Below are 13,598 nucleotides of genomic sequence, written 5' to 3'. Positions count from 1 at the left end.
CTTTAAATTGTTTAACTTGGGTCAAATGTTTCAGGTAGCCTTCCACAAGCTTCCCACAATAAGTTGGGTGAATTTTAGCCCATTCCTCCTGACAGAGCTGGTGTAACTGAGTCAGGTTTGTAGGCCTCCTTGCTCGCGCACGCTTTTTCAGTTCTGCCCACACATTTTCTATGTGGTTGAGGTCAGGGCTTTGTGATGGGCATTCCAATACCCTGACTGTATTGTCCTTAAGCCACTTTGCCACAACTTTGGAAGAATGCTTGGGGTCATTGCCCATTTGGAAGACCCATTTGTGACCAAGCTTTAACTTCCTGACTGATGTCTTGAGATGTTGCTTCAATATATCCACATAATTTCCCCTTCCTCATGATGCCATCTATTTTGTGAAGTGCACCAGTCCCTCCTGCAGCAAAGCACCCCCACAACATGATGGTGCCACCCCCATGCTTCACCGTTGGGATGGTGTTCTTCGGCTTGCAAGCCTCCCCCTTTTTCCTCCAAACATAACGATGGTCATTATGGCCAAACAGTTCTATTTTTGTTTCATCAGACCAGAGGACATTTCTCCAAAAAGTACGATCTTTGTCCCCATGTGCAGTTGCAAACCGTAGTCTGGCTTTTTTATGGCGGTTTTGGAGCAGTGGCTTCTTCCTTGCTGAGCGGCCTTTCAGGTTATGTCGATATAGGACTAGTTTCATTGTGGATATAGATACCTTTGTACCTGTTTCCTCCAGTATCTTCACAAGGACCTTTGCTGTTGTTCTGGGATTGATTTGCACTTCGCACCAAAGTACATTCATCTCTAGGAGACAGAATGCATCTCCTTCCTGAGCGGTAATTGCTCCCTAGGATGAACCAGACTTGTGGTCTACAATTTTATTTCTTAGGTCTTGGCGGATTTCTTCTGATTTTCACATGATGTCAAGCAAAGAGGCACTGAGTTTGAAGGTAGGCCTTGAAATACATCCACAGGTACACCTCCAATTGATTCAAATGATGTCAATTAGCCTATCAGAAGCTTCTAAAGCCATGACATCATTTTCTGGAATTTTCCAAGCTGTTTAAAGGCACAGTCAACTCAGTGTATTTAAACTTCTGACCCACTGGAATTGTGATACAATGAATTATAAGTGAAATAAATTGTCTGTAAACAATTGTTGGAAAAATTACTTGTGTCATGCAGAAAGTAGATGTCCTAACCGACTTGCCAAAACTATAGTTTGTTAACAAGAAATTTGTGGAGTGGTTGAAAAATTAGTTTTAATGACTCCAACCTAAGTGCATGTAAACTTCTGACTTCAACTGTATGTTTACTTATCGTATAATTTTAAGAAGTGCATAAGATTGCTGAACAATGTTGTATTTAGACTCCGACACCTAGGGTGCATCGCAATAGTCTAAAGGGGATTCCTCTCTCTGTCTGCTTCCCCTCGTCTGCACTGATATGAAAGAACCTGAGCGGTAAAATCACATTTCTGAAATCCCCCATACTGCTATGTCTTCACCTTTGTTTTCAGATTAGTGCAGATGAAGTGCAGAACACTATGAAAGGAAGCCAATTTAGACTACTGTGATGAAGCCTCCATACAGGTAGTAGCCTACAGTGGACAAAAGCATTTGGATGAAGTCCACTAGGAGTCAAGTATCGAGTTAAAGCAGTCTCACTCTCGCCTATAAACCGAAACAGGTATCAGTTTACAGTCAGTGAAGATAATATAACAGAGCTACTTCAGAGAAGTTGGCCTAAATATTATGACGGAGTCAACAGAGCAGTCTTTATGACCAGCAGTGAGAATGATGGTACAGTGATATTTCATGTATGATGTTATTTGCTTTTATCTTAGGCCCACTGTGTCACGTATTTCTAGGAGTGGTGGGTGTAGAGTCAGGCGCAGAGAGCAAACTTCCAAAGAAATGCGTTTATTGCGCGTGGTCTAGCCAAACAAACAGGCAATGACCATAGAACACGTATGTCTCCAAAACAGGGAAAGAACATACAACACAATACACAGGCGAAAAACCCAACTACCCCACTGACAGTAAGGATAAGCCCGCACAACAGCAGGCGAGCACTCGAAGTTTAAATAGACCAAATAATGAACCAAAATGAGCAACAGGTGAAAACAATAAAGACAAAACAAACCGAAAGGAAAAAGGGATCGGTGGCAGCTAGTAGACCGGTGACGACGACCACTGAGCACCGCCCGAACAGGCAGAGGAGCCACCTTCGGTGGAAGTCGTGACACACTGTATGTGTTCAAGATTGTTTGGTATATATTATGGACATAAAGTATACAATACAAGCGTACAGTGTGGCTTTTCAAAAGTTATTTGAAAAGACCTCAGACAAATGTAGAAAAAAACTAAGCAGTTGTGTGGATCTTATGAGTTAAAAGTTGATTCCAGTCAAGATAATTCAAAGATGACCCTTCTCAGAATGATGATGATGATGTAACAGCCTTTCTTGTGCTGGCAGTGAGTGCTGAGGTGTCCTTTGCTCTGCCTGTACTGTCTGACAGGGCATAGGTGTCCTTCAATCTGCCTGTTAAAATATTATTTCTTAGGGTGGGGACCTCTGTTTAAATGTCAGTTTGTTGCTTTAAAAATTTTGACTGCAAAAAAACAACAGGAAGAATACTGTATCTATTGCTACCCATGGCCCAGCTCAGGGTCCAAGAACATCTTGTGCTACTCACATGATGCACACAGGAAACTGGAAGATCACACAGTGACATCCTGGGGATCATAAGACACCATTACACACTGACACTGTTCCATGTGAGGGTGTCATGAAACAACGTGAAACCCTATTAAACCATACTATTGGTTCCTGGCCCACCATTTGGGAAATGTTGATTTTGATGAGAGAGATACAGGTAACTGCCAAAATAAAGCAAACACTTGATTAAATGAGGGATACAAATTATATTGAAAGCAGGTGCTTCCACAGAAGTGTGGTTTCTGAGTTAATTAAGCAATTAACATCCCATCATGCTTAGGTTCATGTATAAAAATGCCCAGTTGCACATTATTTTGGCTACCATTTATTTGGGCTGCAATCTGAGGTGCAGTTAACTTTAATGAACTTATCCTCTGCAGCATAGGTAACTCTGGGTTTTCCTTTCCTGTGGCGGTCCTCATGAGAACCCGTTTCATCATAGCGCTTGATGGTTTTTGCGATTGCACTTGAGGAAACTTTCAAAGTTCTTGAAATATTCCGAATGACTGACCTTCTAGTCTTAAAGTAATGATGGACTGACGTTTCTCTTTGCTTATTTGAGCTGTTCTTGCCATAATATGGACTTGCACTTTTACCAAATAGGGCTATCTTCTGTATACCACTCCTACCTTGTCAGAACACAACTGATTGGCAACAAAAAAAAGAAAGAGAGGGGACGGCGCCGAAGGAGATGGCTGACATTTTACGATCCCGTAATCCCGTAAACAATCCCGTAACTAATGTTTTTTTGTGTTATTTGCAAGTTAATTTTTACATAATGTTTCTGCCACTGTGTCTTATGACCAAAAAGAGCTTCTAGATATCAGGACAACGATTACTCACCCCATACTGTCGGACGGGAAGGATTTACTTCAGACGCCTGACAAGGACCTCATCCCCGTCATTCGCAGGAGAAAGAGACAGAGGTATCGTGGACGAAGATCCGGGTGCCTTGTAAGGATCCGTTGCCGAGAGGGTAATCTACCTTTACCATCGGTCCTATTAGTCAACGTACAATCAATCAATAATAAAATAGACAAACTACGTTCACATATATCCTACCAACGGGACATTAAAAACTGTAATATCTTATGTTTCACCGAGTCGTGGCTGATGGACAACATGAATAACATACAGCTGGCGGGTTTTAAGCTTTTTCGGTAGGATAGAACAGCGGCCTTTGGTAAGACAAGGGGTGGCAGTCTATGTATATTTGTAAACAACAGCTGGTGCATGAAATCTATGGAGTATCACATAAGCTGTAGACCACACTATTTACCAAGAGAGTTTTCATCTGTATTTTTCGATGCTGAAACTAACACAATGCCCAAACCGGACGTGCGTATGCGTCAGCAAATTGATTTCATCCCCCCACACCAAACACGTTCACGACACGCAGTATAAAATATCAAAACAAACTCTGAACCAATTATATTCATTTGGGGACAGGTCGAAAAGCATTAAACATTTAAGTAATTTAGTTAGCTAGCTTGCAGTTCCTAGCTAATTTGTCCTATTTCGCAAGCTAGCTTGCTGTTGCTTGATAATTTGGCCTGGGATATAAACATTGAGTTGTTATTTTACCTGAAATGGACAAGGTCCTCTACTCTGACAATTAATTATATTTTAGCGCCTGGCAATGCAGACGCTTGCTGCTTACAAACAAAAACTAAAGCAGGAAGCACCAGTGACTCGATCAATAAAAAAGTGGTCAGATGAAGCAGATGCTAAGCTACATAAATGTTTTGCTAGCACAGACTGGAATATGTTCCGGGATTCTTCCGATGGCATTGAAGAGTACAACACATCAGTCACTGGCTTCATCAATAAGTGCATCGATGACGTCGTCACCACAATGACTGTTTGTACATACCCCAACCAGAAGCCATGGATTACAGGCAACATCCGCAATGAGCTAAAGGGTAGAGCTGCCACTTTCAAGGAGCGGGACTCTAACCCGGAAGCTTATAAGAAATCCCGCTATGCCCTCTGACAAACCATCAAACAGGCAAATCGTCAATACAGGACTAAGATTGAAACGTATTACACCGGCTCTGACGCTCGTTGGATGTGGCAGGGCTTGCAAACTATTACAGACTACAAAGAGAAGCACAGCCGCGAGCTGCCCAGTGACACGAGCTTACCAGATGAGGTAAATGACTTCTATGATTGCTTCGAGGTAAATAACACTGAAGCATGCCTGAGAGCATCAGCTGTTCTGGACGACTGTGTGATCACGCTCTCCGTAGCAGATGAGAGTAAGACCTTTAAACAGGTCTCCATTCACAAGGCCGCAGGGCCAGACGGATTACCAGGACGTGTACTCTCAGCATGCACTGACCAACTGGCAAGTGTCTTCACTGACATTTTAAACCTGTCCCTGACGGAGTCTGTCATACCAACATGTTTCAAATAGACCACCATAGTCCCTGTGCCCAAGAACACTAAGGTAACCTGCCTAAATGACTACCGACCCATAGCAAGTCTGTGGCCATGAAGTGCCTTGAAAGGCTGGTCTTGGCTCACATCAACACCGTCATCCCAGAAACTGTAGACCCACTCCAATTTGCATACCGCCCCAACAGACCCAAAGATGATGCAATCTCTATTGCACTCAACACTGCCCTTTCCTATCTGGACAAAAGGAACACCTATGTGAGAATGCTATTCATTGACTACAGCTCAGCTTTCAACACCATAGTGTCCTCAAAGCTCAACACTAAGCTAAGGACCCTGGACTAAACACCTCCCTCTGCAACTGGATCCTGGACTTCCTGATGGGCCGCACCCATGTGATAAGGGTAGGTAACAACACATCCGCCATGCTGATCCTCACCACGGGGGCCCCTCAGGGGTGGGTGCTCAGTCCCCTCCTGTACTCACTGTTCACTCATGACTGCATGGCCAGGCACAACTCCAACACCATCATCAAGTTTGCCAATGACACAACAGTGTTAGGCCTGATCACCAACAACGATGAGACAGCCTATAGGGAGGAGGTCAGAGACCTGGCTGTGTGGTGCCAGGACAACAACCTCTCCCTCAACGTGATCAAGACAAAGATGAAATATAGACTACAGGAAAAGGAGTACCAAGCACGTCCCCATTCTAGTCGGCGAGGCTGCAGTGGAACAGGTTGTGAACTTCAAGTTCTTTGGTGTCCACATCACCAACAAACTATCATCGTCAAAACACACTACTTTCAGAATGTCCATGGGCTGGCGGAGACGGGCACCGAGAGGCATCCAGTGCAGTAACGTGACCGGTCCCGGAGAAGCTGGTGGGAGCCACGGGGAGAGTTCTCTTTTCTTTGTAAAGGGCAGGGGGCCCAGGAATGGGTTCGTCCCAAGCCCTGGAAAGGGTTGCGGTTTTGGCAGTGTCCGGCAAGCTCTCCCTGGCCCTTGAAAATCCAGGGGAGAGGGTGTAAATCTCACACCGGGCCGTACCCATATCCACAGCAGGTCTCCAAGATGAACAGCCTCTGGTGTGTGAATACAACGTAGGTAAGGGAAGTTAGCAAAAAAGATCCGTAACATCGGGATAAGTTTTGGCTCTAAGGGCTGGGTCGGTCAGGCTGGGGTGCGAAGCGAGGCTGGGCTCAAGCCGTGGCTGGTGGAGAAGTCGCTCCCTTGCCCTCCTCTCACCACCATTGGAAGTTATTTGTGCGGCCCATCTCGTGGTCTCGCAAGGGGCTGCATGTGGGGGTTCGTCGGGGTGGTGTCCGTCGGCAGACCGGTGGGGGGGTTGGGTCCGGCGGTTGGCGGCGGAAACTCTGGACGCACGCCGGGCCCTTAAGAGTCTCTTGAGGTAGCCAAATGCCTCGTCATCTAATTAGTGACCGCATGAATGGATGAATGAGATTCCCACTGTCCCTAGCTACTATCTAGCAAAACCACAGCCAAGGGAACAGGCTTGACGGAATCAGCGGGGAAAGAAGACCCTGTTGAGCTTGACTCTAGTCTGGCACTGTGAAGAGACATGAGAGGTGTAGAATAAGTGGGAGGCCTCGGGCCGCTGGTGAAATACCACTGCTCTTATCGTGTTTCGCATCGGGTGCGACCCTCTCCGGGGACAGTGGCAATTGGGGATTTTGACTGGGGCGGTACACCTGTCGAACGGTAACACAGGTGTCCTAAGGCGAGCTTAGGGAGGATAGAAACTTCCCCTGGAGCAGAAGGGCAAAAGCTCGCTTGATCTTGATTTTCAGTATGAATACAGACCGTGAAAGCTGGGCCTCGTGATCCTTCTTAATTTTTGGCTTGAAAGCAGGAAGTTTCAGGAAAGTTACCACAATGATAACTGGCTTGTGGCGGCCAAGCGTTCATAGCGACGTCACTTTTTGATCCTTAGATGTCGGCTCTTCCTATCATTGTGAAGCAGAATTCACCAAGCGTTGGATTGTTCACAAACTAATAGGGAACGTGAGCTGGGTTTAGACCATCGTGAGACAGGTTCGTTTTACCCTACTGATGATGTGTTGTTGCAATAGTAATCGTGTGCAGTACGAGAGGAACTGCAGGTTCAGACATTTGGTGTATTTGCTTGGCTGAGGAGCCAATGGTGCGAAGCTACCATCTGTGGAATTATGACTGAATGCCTATAAGTAGCACAGCGGATCTTCGGTTGGCCCGGGATAGCCTGCCTCTTTTGGCAGGTGAGTAGAGCCTTTTGTGACGGGGTTGGGGTGTGGCCGGATGAGTTACCGCCCCTCAACTGATGCGCACCGCATGTTTGTGGGGAACCTGGTGCTAAATCACTCGTAGACGACCTGATTCGCTGCGATCTATTGAAAGTCAGCCCTCGATCCAAGCTTTTGTCGAGGACGGAAGGTGTCTTTCTCCACCTTCTTCCTTCTTTACTTACGGGTTACCAGGTGCACAGAGAAGGGCCAGGGGCCAGAGGCCAGACACAGAGTTTGAGAGAGCCCAGGCAGGTGGGTAGAAGGCATAAGACATTGGTCTCTGGATAGGTAGGGGGCTAGGTGGTGGTCACCCATCCGCCCGAGCCCGTCCTCTGGTGGGACTGTGAGTCAGGTTGGGACTCGTTGTGGAAGTCAAAAGGTCACCAGGTGCACGAGGAGGAATCCCCAAGGCGGGGGCCACTCAGAGTCCGAGCAGGGGCGGACGGACTCAGGGGCTGGGGGCAGCAGTCAGGCTGTGGAGGTTGGGTTGGGGTCTTAGTCTCTGAGCGGATAAAAGCGGGCGGGTCACTAGGTGCACAGAGCTTGTTTCAGGTTACCAGGTGTACAGGGAGGTCTCCATCAAGGCAGGGGGCACTCAGAGTCCGAGCAGGGGCGGACAGACTCGGGGGCTGGGGGCAGCACTCAGGCCATGTAGGTTGGAGTGGGGACTTAGTCTGTGAGCAGAAAAAAGCGTGTGTGTCACCAGTAGCACAGAGCTTGTTTCGGGTTACCAGGTGCACGTGGTTCCTGACAGCAGGACTATAATTTGATTTGATTATAGAAGTCTTAGTAATTCCAGGGAGTAAGCTATACTCTAAGGCCAAGGGAGAGGGGTGTTGACCGAGTAGGGAGAGTAGGCGTGGAGGCATGGAGGTCTGTAGTCCCAGGGAGTAAGCTATACACTCTCAGGCCCAGAGAGAGGGCAGGCAGGCGGGCAGGGAGTGTAGGCCTAGAGGCCAGGAGTCAGAGGTCACTAGGTCAATGGGGGCCTACCTGGAGGTCAGGAAGGCCCCGGGGAATAGGTGTGTGAGTGACACTGTCCTTCAGGGAGGCAGAGCAGGCAAATTAATGTAAAATTGTGTGAGATGAAATTGGACAAACAAAAGGCTGTGCAATGTGTAGGCCCACTGAGTGGACATTCTGAACCATGTTTGAAGTCAGTAGGTCACATGACCAAGGAGCTATTGACATTTTTTATTTAAAAAAATTAATGTAAAATTGTTTGAGATGAAAAGGGACAAGTAAAGTGTGTGCAATATAGAAGGGTAGTCACTTGACATTCTGAACCTTGTTTGAGTCCAGTAGGTCACATGACCAAGGAGCTATTGAAATTAGAATGTTGGAAAAATTCATGTAAAATCGTGTGAGATGAAAGGGACAAACTAAAGGGTGTGCAATGTGTAGGCCTGCTGAGCGTACATTCGGAACCTTGTTTGAGGTCAGTAGGTCACATGACCAAGGAGCTATTGAAATTTGAACGTAAAAAATATAGGAATACAAAATGCTGCTCAGATTTCCACATGTTTATTAGCTTTGCAAAACAAATTAATGCCCAAACCGTGAAAATAAGACCTGTGCAATGTTGTGCACAATTTTTCCAACAATGACACTTATTTGGAGTGGCTCAAGTGGTTTGAAAGCGCGAATATCTGTTGAATATCCAAACTGAAACTGTCTTTGCCTCTGTATGCAATGACTGGTTTGGAGGAGTTCGTCATCATTATAATCCCATACATTTCACAGGTGAACAGTAGATAGTAGACTTTACTGATGTTACCTTTGTTGTTGTTGATGACGTTACTATGTAGCCATAGAATTAGGAATTAGAATACTAACAGTAATTTAATAGGATCTCTATGAGCATAAAGGGTTTATCATAGTCCAAAACATGTACGCACATGCACAGCAGTGTTCTAGAATATTGGACCGCTGACTTCCATACTTTTTCAAATTCTCAGTGCAGCTCAAGAAATTTCTCCAACTGTCAACACATTAAAATCAATAGAGGACACGTACCGGAGACGCGTTGGTTGGGAATTGTGAGATGTACATTCGGGCTGTGCGTTCCCCCCCCGGATGGTGGTCTCAAACCTGTGTAGCAATGTCACAGTGGGACACTGGATTATTGCGTCCTGTGGGGTTTTGCTAGGCTTAGCGTGCTAAAATAACTATAAACTAGAAGGATTTTACATTAATTAAAGTTTAAGCTACTGACTCATGTAGGCCTGACAATTTGTCTTTGTTCTCAGGAGTAACAGTTCTCATAGCCTAACCATGAGGCCACAGCCTGAAATATGTGTGTGTATGCAACAATGTACAAGGGCATAAGATATGAACAGCAGTGTGAAATGTGTGTGTGTTAAGAAGGGCGCTGTACTGTGTGACCGAAACTGTGCTAATCTTAGAGAGGCACAGGAGGGGTGTAGAGGGAGGGGGGTGAATCAGGAGACTGCTGACTATGGTGTACAATAGACAATAATAGATAAACTATACACACAAAGATTATCTGTGAGGTTCTGATTTATGCACTACAACCCAATACTATATGTGATTGTGATTGAATACTCAAATTGAATATTAGCAACTGTTGGCCTGGGCGCCTGGGTGTCTGTGTGTGTGTGCTGGAAGTAACAGTTAGCCCCAGATAAGTGTGCTGGAAAGCTGTGGTTAGCCTTGAGCGAGAACAGTGGGCTTTGTATACAGGTGCAAATAGCTCAGACAATGTTGCAGAGCTGTCTGACCTCAGTCTTTGGGGTGAGGGAGCGTAATCTACACAGCAACAGCGTCGGGACATCACATGCGCTAAGGGGCTAGGACTAGCTTAAGCGCCAACACCAACGATAGGCTGGGTGAGTCTAAACCACGCCCAGTCTCTACTCTGACAGGCCGGCTCGGAAGCGGGAACTATCTCTGTCATGAGTATATTATAATATCTTTGTCAGGAACAAGTCAGTTCCTTGTTCCACCCTGCGGGGTGGTGCAGTGAACTCGTATATACGAAAGTTGCATTTCCCATTTATTACTTAGTTAATAAAAAGTACATAGCATACAATTAGTGACTCATTGTCATACTTGTCCTTATACCAGATTGAATTGACGCAACCCTAACAATTGGTGACCCCGACGATCTGGGACAGGACTTCGCTGGACATTGGAGTGCCAGCCAATTGACCATTGCTGTCGTCAGATGGTGTCTCACAACTCCAGACCGGTCAACTAAAAAGGTAAGCAGAAACCTATTGTGAATAAACTAAATTTCTGCACATTGGCATTATCCAAATGTAGTTTTGTGAGGCACCTGTTTGATGTAAGTAACCAAATTTTATTAGTTTATATTGGTAAAAAATCATAAGGAAGACATAGTGGTGAATGCAATTTTGACTGGCCAGGTATTCTATGATATAACGAATAAATGTGATGTACTGGGTGAGATGCCAAGTGTGAATGAATAAGGGTGAGATGCTCAAAGTATGAATGAGGGTGGGGATTAATGCAACAGTGAATGAAGTGTATTGAGGTGAGATGCCAAGTTTGTATGAAGTAAGCTGAGACCTTACTGGCGTGAATGAAGATTTGTGGGACTCAAATCGTATGTATGACATGCACTTGATATTACGTCGGGGACTAATATCGGTTTGAATGAGGTCAGGGACCTTCAGATGAGATGTCTACGTTGTATTAACTGAAACTGCCAAGCGATTGCAGTACATTAGGTTTTTCAGTTTGTGGCTGGTACCGGTGAGAATGTTTTGAAAAAGTCGCGGACTTGCAGATGAGACTTCTGCACAGAGTTATATCATTGAATATTGAGGAGGTGTGCATGAAGTACGAGAAAAGGGATACAGTACAGTACGTTACGATTGGCCCTGAATGTATACAATTTATACACTCCCTATTGTGTGTGACTGTGATTAATTTGAATACATATTTGATAAGAGTTCTTATAATAGGGATTGTTAATTCCATTTAGTAATAAATACTATAGTTGAGGAGTTTTTAATTAAAGAGAGCAACAGTGTGAATGTATGTCCATATGTAAACGCATATCCTGATTTGAACTATACTAATCTATTTGATAAAATTACTAAACCTGTATATTCAACATTTGATAATGATTGGCAAATCCGTATATTTAACCACAACGTTGAATTTAGCATTGGGTATTATACGGGGAACGGGATACAATTTGTACTTTCCCCACCGGCTGTGGCCGTAATAAATTATACAGAGAATGGACAGAAGAGGGTAGTATTGCCGCGCCAACGGGCTCCCAGTCGACGGGGAGCCTGGTTGAATGCTGGTGACATAACGAAAAACTTAAAACCAATTCGGAGTTGAGAGAATAAGGATAATCCTCGCTGGGGGAAAGCTTGGACCTTTGAATTGTAATATTTTCTGGGAATTGTCTCGGTGCCGGAGTTTGCGAATACAGACAATTATAATAGTAAGCTTCTTGGTGGGGAAACTCAATTATTTCAATAGTGTTGGTGGTTCAGCGGTAAAGTTTTTGCCTTCAACGCGGGAGACTGGAGTTCGTATCTCAGTTTTGACATCGATAGACTACAATTCATTCTGATTATAATTCTAATATTTATAGGTTTTGCCCGGAAAGATACGGTTGTTAGTGTTTGTTCAAGATATGAACTGAACGTTTTAATAGGTTGAATTCAGAGACTAATTCATTAAAAATAATAGCGAGGCGATTTCGATGGAATGCGTTGTCTTGCCTAAATGGTCCGCTGGAACAACGTATTGGGAATGGAGTCGTGTATTTAACATACTGAATCATAGGAGAGACATTTACCTAAATCTAATGAATTCTAAATAATAACAAAGAGAAAATTACGATAGAGTTATGCCCATTGGAATGTTAGTATTCTTATGACTGACATATGTTATAAATTTAGCGGTATGTGTTATTGTTAAAGTCTTGGACATTTCATAAGTGATAAGTGGAAGGAGAAGAGAAAGTGCTAAAGTCTGGTTTTAACCTTGCGATAAGAGGTAAGAGAAAAATGTTGTTAGCAGAGGGGTATATTTTTGCCCAACAGAAAGAAAGAAAAATAGGATATGTTAAGCTGAAAGTGATTTAGGTGTGAGTATTGAAACATTATGATAAGGTATTCTGATGGTTATTGATTATTGGTTTGATTGTTTAGTTAACACCAGTGAATTTGAGCAGATAAATTAATGTATTCTAACATTATAATCTGCTTCCAGTACTTGGAACCAGGTTTAATCGGTAAAGGGGATTGCAGGTTGAGGTAGTTTTTATTTTAAAGGGACAGTACACGTTTATCACAGTAATGTTTGGTAATGGCAGGGTATAAAGTATTGGTAACCTTATTTAACCTATGTAAGGACTGTAGAAATTGCCACCATCGACATGTTTTTTAGTTGATTTTTTTTGTACTTCCATGGGTTCAGATAACAGTGAGACACCAGACAGATAAGGGAAAGGGCAGACAGAGGAGCCCTCCCCGCACTGCTGAGACCTTGAAGGTTTGAGAGCAGAGAGGAGAGTTTTGGAAGGGGCGCCAGGACATAGATAACAGAATGGGTAGACAACAGTTACTGAATGGAGACAAAAGGGAGAATTGGACATGTGGAAAATGAAAGGGGCGCTCCTACCTGATAATGTAGAACATAAGAATATTTTACTAATCTGACCTAAGTCATTATTTAGAATAGGTAAGGTTGTTACCTGGGCGGAGCCAGGTATCAAAAGGGGGATGGGTACATTGTGGTCTAGGATGGGGCCTATTGGATAATAAACTAATTAAAATAAACTAATTAAAATAAAAAAATTCTAGCTAATGAATAGGCATAGAAGTTAAATATATAATCAGATAGAACAAATGAGAAACTGTTTGTTAACCAAACGTATATGTCCAAGATTTTATGCATTACAGGTGAATTAAAGGAGAAGGTGATTCACTCGACCTGGGGGCATATCGCACTTGGAGGGTAAGACACACTGACACTGCCGAATGATCACAGAGTTAAGGAGAAGAACCGTTGCTAATAAAGTTCGGGGGTCAACTCCTTAATGAAGATTCCCTGACCCCGCCCTCTCATCACTGTGTACGTTCATAGAAGTGAAAGTGTTGCTTGGTCTCTGGCTGATGATGTGTTCTCTGGGAGAGGGTGGGGCTTTACAGGACTGTTGGTCGTACTGAGCTATCTAATTGGGATACG

The sequence above is a fragment of the Salvelinus alpinus genome, chromosome 24 (genome assembly GCF_045679555.1).
Source record: "Salvelinus alpinus chromosome 24, SLU_Salpinus.1, whole genome shotgun sequence".
Classification (NCBI taxonomy): Eukaryota; Metazoa; Chordata; class Actinopteri; order Salmoniformes; family Salmonidae; genus Salvelinus; species Salvelinus alpinus.
This window is presented reverse-complemented; position numbering follows the sequence as displayed.